Source organism: Cetorhinus maximus, unplaced genomic scaffold (genome assembly GCF_964194155.1).
Source record: "Cetorhinus maximus unplaced genomic scaffold, sCetMax3.hap1.1 HAP1_SCAFFOLD_1677, whole genome shotgun sequence".
Classification (NCBI taxonomy): domain Eukaryota; kingdom Metazoa; phylum Chordata; class Chondrichthyes; order Lamniformes; family Cetorhinidae; genus Cetorhinus; species Cetorhinus maximus.
Window position 1 is genome coordinate 12,501 of NW_027597617.1, and position 7,902 is coordinate 20,402.

A 7,902-nucleotide genomic window follows, 5' to 3' on the forward strand; every position below is an offset into this window, starting at 1 on the left:
ACATCCGGGCTCTCACACACTGAAATCACTACTAAAGGAGTGTTCCATCACATCCGGGCTCTCACACACACACTGAAATCACTATTAAAGGAGTGTTCCTTCACACCCGGACTCTCACACACTGAAATCACTATTAAAGGAGTGTTCCTTCACACCCGGGTTCACACACACTGAAATCACTATTAAAGGAGTGTTCCTTCACATCCGGGCTCTCACACACACACTAAAATCACTATTAAAGGAGTGTTCCTTCACACCCGGACTCACACACACACACTGAAATCGCTATTAAAGGAGTGTTCCTTCACACCCGGGCGCTCACACACACACTGAAATCACTATTGAAGGAGTGTTCCTTCACACCCGGACTCACACACACACACTGAAATCACTATTAAAGGAGTGATCCTTCACACCCGGGCTCTCACACACACACTGAGATCACTATTAAAGGAGTGTTCCTTCACACCCGGACTCTCACACACACACTGAAATCACTATTAAAGGAGTGTTCCTTCACACCCGGGCTCTCACACACACACTGAAATCACTATTAAAGCAGTGTTCTACACACCCGGGCTCACACATACGCACTGATATCACTATTAAAGGAGTGTTCCTTCACGCCCGGACTCACACACACACTGAAATCACTATTAAAGGAGTGTTCCTTCACACACGGGCTCACACACACGCACTGAAATCACTATTAAAGGAGTGTTACTTCACACCCGAACTCACACACACACTGAAATCACTATTAAAGGAGTGTTCCTTCACACCCGGGCTCACACACGCGCACTGATATCACTATTAAAGGAGTGTTCCTTCACACCCGGGCTGTAACACACACTGAAATCACTATTAAAGGAGTGTATCTTCACACCCGGGCACTCAAACACACTGAAATCACTTTTAAACGAGTGTTCCTTCACACCAGGACTCTCACACACACTGAAATCACTATTAAAGGAGTGTTCCTTCACACACGGACTCTCAAACACAATGAAATCACTATTAAAGGAGTGTTCCTTCACACCCGGACTCTCACATACACTAAAATCACTATTAAAGAAGTGTTCCTTCACACCCGGACTCTCACACACACTGAAATCACTAATAAAGGAGTGTTCCTTCACATCCGGACTCTCAAACACACTGAAATCACTATTAAAGGAGTGTTCCTTCACAATCGGACTCTCACACACACTGAAATCACTATTAAAGGAGTGTTCCTTTACACCCGGACTCTCACACACACTGAAATCACTATTAAAGGAGTGTTCCTCCACACCCGGGCTCACACACACACTGAAATCACTATTAAAGGAGTGTTCCTTCACACCCAGGCTCACACACACACACTGAAATCACTATTAAAGGAGTGTTCCTTCACACCCGGACTCACACACACACACTGAAATCACAATTAAAGGAGTGTTCCTTCACACCCGGGCTCACACACACACACACACACTGAAATCACTATTAAAGGAGTGTTCCTGCACACCCGGGTTCACACACACTGAAATCACTATTAAAGGAGTGTTCCTTCACACCCGGACTCAGACACACACACTGAAATCACTATTAAAGGAGTGTTCCTGCACATCCGGGCTCTCACACACACACTGAAATCACTATTAAAGGAGTGTTCCTTCACACCCGGACTCTCACACACTGAAATCACTATTAAAGGAGTGTTCCTTCACACCCGGGTTCACACACACAGAAATCACTATTAAAGGAGTGTTCCTTCACACCCGGACTCACACACACACACTGAAATTGCTATTAAAGGAGTGTTCCTTCACACCCGGGCTCTCACACACACACTGAAATCACTATTAAAGGAGTGTTCCTTCACACCCGGACTCACACACACACACTGAAATCACTATTAAAGGAGTGTTCCTTCACACCCGGGCTCTGACACACACACACTGAAATCACTATTAAAGGAGTGTTCCTTCACACCCGGACTCACACACACACACTGAAATCACTATTAAAGGAGTGTTCCTTCACACCCGGGCTCTCACACACACACCGAAATCACTATTAAAGGAGTGTTCCTTCACACCCGGGCTCACACATACGCACTGATATCACTATTAAAGGAGTGTTCCTTCACACCCGGACTCACACACACACTGAAATCACTATTAAAGGAGTGTTCCTTCACACACGGGCTCACACACACGCACTGAAATCACTATTAAAGGAGTGTTCCTTCACACCCGGACTCACACGCACACTGAAATCACTATTAAAGGAGTGTTCCTTCACACCCGGGCTCACACACGCGCACTGATATCACAATTAAATGAGTGTTCCTTCACACCCGGGCTGTCACACACACTGAAATCACTATTAAAGGAGTGTTTCTTCACACCGGGGCTCTCAAACACACTGAAATCACTATTAAAGGAGTGTTCCTTCACACCCGGACTCTCACACACACTGAAATCACTATTAAAGGAGTGTTCCTTCACACACGGACTCTCAAACACACTGAAATCACTATTAAAGGAGTGTTCCTTCACACCCGGACTCTCACACACACTGAAATCACTATTAAAGGAGTGTTCCTTCACACCCGGACTCTCACACACACTGAAATCACTATTAAAGGAGTGTTCCTTCACACCCGTACTCTCACACACACTGAAATCACTTTTAAAGGAGTGTTCCATCACACCCGGACTCTCACACACACTGAAATCACTATAAAAGGAGTGTTCCTTCACACCCGGGCTCACACACACTGAATCACTATTAAAGGAGTGTTCCTTCACACCCGGAATCACACACACACTGAAATCGCTATTAATGGAGTGTTCCTTCACACCTGGGCGCACACACACTGAAATCACTATTAAAGGAGTGTTCCTTCACACCCGGGCTCACACACACTGAATCACTATTAAAGGAGTGTTCCATCACACCCGGGCTATCACAGACTGAAATCACTATTAAAGGAGTGTTCCTTCACACCCGGACTCTCACACACACTGAAATCACTATTAAAGGAGTGTTCCATCACACCCGGGCTCACACACACACTGAAATCACTATTGAAGGAGTGTTCCATCACACCCAGGCTCACACACACACACTGAAATCACTGTTAAAGGAGTGTTCCTTCACACCCGGACTCACACACACACACTGAAATCACTATTAAAGGAGTGTTCCTTCACACGCGGGCTCACACACACACTCTGAAATCACTATTAAAGGAGTGTTCCTTCACACCCGGTCTAACACGCACTGAAATCACTATTAAAGGAGTGTACCTTCACACCCGGGCTCAGACACACTGAAATCACTATTAAAGGAGTGTTCCTTCACACCCGGGCTCTCACACACACTGAAATCACTATAAAAGGAGTGTTCCTTCACACCCGGGCTCACACACACTGAAATCACTATTAAAGGAGTGTTCCTTCACACCCGGGCTCACACACACACTGAAATCACTATTAAAGGAGTGTTCCTTCACACCCGGGCTCACACACACTGAAATCACTATTAAAGGAGTGTTCCTTCACACCCGGGCACACACACACACTGAAATCACTATTAAAGGAGTGTTCCTTCACATCCGGGCTCTCACATACACACTGAAATCACTATTAAAGGAGTGTTCCATCACACCCGGACTCTCACACATTGAAATCACTATTAAAGGAGTGTTCCTTCACACCCGGGTTCAAACACACTGAAATCACTATTAAAGGAGTGTTCCATCACATCCGGGCTCTCAGACACACACTGAAATCACTATTAAAGGAGTGTTCCATCACACCCGGACTCACACACAAGCACTGAAATCACTATTAAAGGAGTGTTCCTTCACACCCGGACTCACACACACACTGAAATCACTATTAAAGGAGTGTTCCTTCACACCTGGGCTCACACACAAGCACTGATATCACTATTAAAGGAGTGTTCCTTCACACCCGGGCTGTCACACACACTGAAATCACTATTAAAGGAGTGTTCCTTCACACCCAGACTCACACAGACTGAAATCACTATTAAAGGAGTGTTCCTTCACACCCGGGCTCTGACACACTGAAATCACTATAAAAGGAGTTTTCCTTCACACCCGGGATCACACACACACTGAAATCACTATTAAAGGAGTGTTCTGTCAAACCCGGGCTCATACACACAAACTGAAATCACTATTAAAGGAGTGTTCCTTCACACCCGGGCTCACACACACACTGAAATCACTATTAATGGAGTATTCCTTCACAACCGGGCTCACACACACACTGAAATCACTATTAAAGGATTGTTCCTTCACACCCGGATTAACACACACACACTGAAATCACTATTAAAGGAGTGTTCATTCACACCCGAGCTCACACACACACACTGAAATCACTATTAAAGGAGCGTTCCTTCACACCCGGACTAACACACACACACTGAAATCACTATTAAAGGAGAGTTACTTCACACCCGGGCTCACACACACTGAAATCACTATTAAAGGAGTGTTCCCTCACACCCGGGCTCACACACACTGAAATCACTATTAAAGGAGTGTTCCTTCACACGCGGGCTCACACGCAATGAAATCACTATTAAAGGAGTGTTCCTTCACACCCGGGCTCACACATACACTGAAATCACTATTAATGGAGTGTTCCTTCACACCCGGGCTCACACACACACTGAAATCACTATTAAAGGAGTGTTCCTTCACACCCGGGCACACACACACACTGAAATCACTATTAAAGGAGTGTTCCTTCACACCCAGGCTCACACACACACTGAAATCACTATTAAAGGAGTGTTCCTTCACACCCGGGCTCACACACACACTGAAATCACTATTAAAGGAGCGTTCATTCACACCCGGCTCACACACACACTGAAATCACTATTAAAGGAGTGTTCCTTCACACCCGGGCTCACACACACACTGAAATCACTATTGAAGTAGTGTTCCTTCTCACCCGGGCTCACACACACACTGAAATCACTATTAAAGGAGTGTTCCTTCACACCCGGGCTCACACACACACTGAAATCACTATTAAAGGAGTGTTCCTTCTCACCCGGGCTCACACACTCACTGAAATCACTATTAAAGGAGAGTTCCTTCACACCCGGGCTCACACACACACTGAAATCACTATTAAAGGATTGTTCCTTCACACCCGGACTCGCACACACACACACTGAAATCACTATTAAAGGAGTGTTCCTTCACACCCGGACTCACACACACTGAAATCACTATTAAGGAGTGTACTTCACACCCGGACTCACACACACTGAAATCACTATTAAAGGTGTGTTCCTTCACACCCGGGCTCACACACACACTGAAATCACTATTAAAGGTGTGTTCCTTCACACCCGGGCTCACACACACACTGAAATCAGTATTAAAGGAGTGTTCCATCATACCCGGGCTCACACAAACACTGAAATCACTATTAAAGGAGTGTTCCTTCACACCCAGACTCACGTACACACTGAAATCACTATTAAAGGAGTGCTCCTTCACACCGGGGCTCACACACAAACTGAAATCACTATTAAAGGAGTGTTCCTTCACACCCGGACTCTCACACACACTGAAATCACTATTAAAGGAGTGTTCCTTCACACGCGGACTCACACACACACACTGAAATAATTATTAAAGGAGTCTTCCTTCACACCCGGACTCTCACACACACAATGAAATCATTATTAAAGGAGTGTTCCTTCACACCCAGACTCTCACACACACTGAAATCACTATTAAAGGAGTGTTCCTTCACACACGGGCTCACACACACACTGAAATCACTTTTAAAGGAGTGTTCCTTCACACCCAGACTCACAGAGACTGAAATCACTATTAAAGGAGTGTTCCTTCACACCCGGGTTCTGACACACTGAAATCACTATTAAAGAAGTGCTCCTTCACACCCGGACTCACACACACACTGAATACACTATTAAAGGAGTGTTCCTTCACACACGGGCTCACACACACTAAAATCACTATTAAAGGAGTGATCCTTCACACCCGGGCACGCACACACACACACACTGAAATCACTATTAAAGGAGTGTTCATTCACACCCGGGCTCACACACACTGAAAACACTATTAAAGGAGTGTTCCTTCACACCCAGGCTCACACTCACAAACTGAAATCACTATAAAAGGAGTGTTCCATCACAACCGCGCTCACACACACACACTGAAATCACTATTAAAGGAACGTTCCTTCACACCTGGGCTCACACACACACACACTGAATACACTATTAAAGGAGTGTTCCTTCACACCCGGGCTCACACACACTGAAATCACTATTAAAGGAGTGTTCCTTCACACCCGAACTCACACACACTGAAATCACTATTAAAGGAGTGTTCCATCACACCCGGACTCACTCACACACACTGAAATCACGATTAAAGGAGTGTTCCTTCACACCCGAACTCACACACACGCACTGAAATCACTATTAAAGGAGTGTTCCTTCACAGCCGGACTCACACACACAGACTGAAATCACTAATAAAGGAGTGTTCCTTCACACCCGGACTCACACTCACGCACTGAAATCACTATTAAAGGAGTGTTCCTTCACACCCGGACTCACACACACTGAAATCACTATTAAAGGAGTGTTCCTTCACACCCGGGCTCACACACACTGAAATCAGTATTAAAGGAGTGTTCCTTCACACCCGGGCTCACACACACAATGAAATCACTTTTAAAGTAGTGTTCCTTCACACCCGGGCTCACACACACTGAAATCACTATTAAACGAGTGTTCCTTCACTCCCGGGCTCACACACACACTGAAATCACTATTAAAGGAGTGTTCCTTCACACCCGGAATCACACACACACTGAAATCACTATTAAAGGAGTGTTCATTCACACCCGGGCTCACACACACACACTGAAATCACTATTAAAGGAGTGTTCCTTCACACCCGGGCTCACACACACACTGAAATCACTATTAAAGCAGAGTTCCTTCACACCCGGACTCACACACACTGAAATAACTATTAAAGGAGAGTTGCTTCACACCCGGCCTCACACACACACTGAAATCACTATTAAAGGAGTGTTCCTTCACACCCGGGCTCACACACACACTGAAATCACTATTAAAGGAGTGTTCCTTCACACCCGGACTCACGCACACTGAAATCACTGTTAAAGGAGTGTTCCTTCAGACCCGGACTCACACAGACACTGAAATCACTATTAAAGGAGTGTTCCTTCACACCCAGACTCACACACACACTGAAATCACTATTAAAGGAGTGTTCCTTCACACCCTGGCTCTCACACACACACACTGAAATAACTATTAAAGGAGTGTTCCTTCACACCCGGACTCACACACACACTGAAATCACTATTAAAGGAGTGTTCCTTCACATCCAGACTCACACACACTGAAATCACTTTTAAAGGAGTGTTCCATCACACCCAGGCTCTGACACACTGAAATCACTATTAAAGGAGTGTTCCTTCACACCCGGACTCACACACACACTGAAATCATTATTAAAGGAGTGTTCCTTCACACCCGGACTCTCACACACACTAAAATCACTATTAAAGGAGTGTTCATTCACACCCGGGCTCGCACACACACTGAAATCACTATTAAAGGAGTGTTCCTTCACACCCGGGCTCACACACACACACTGAAATCACTATTAAAGGAGTGTTCCTTCACACCCGGGCTCTGACACACACACACTGAAATCACTATTAAAGGAGTGTTCCTTCACACCCGGACTCACACACACACACTGAAATCACTATTAAAGGAGTGTTCCTTCACACCCGGGCTCTCACACACACACCGAAATCACTATTAAAGGAGTGTTCCTTC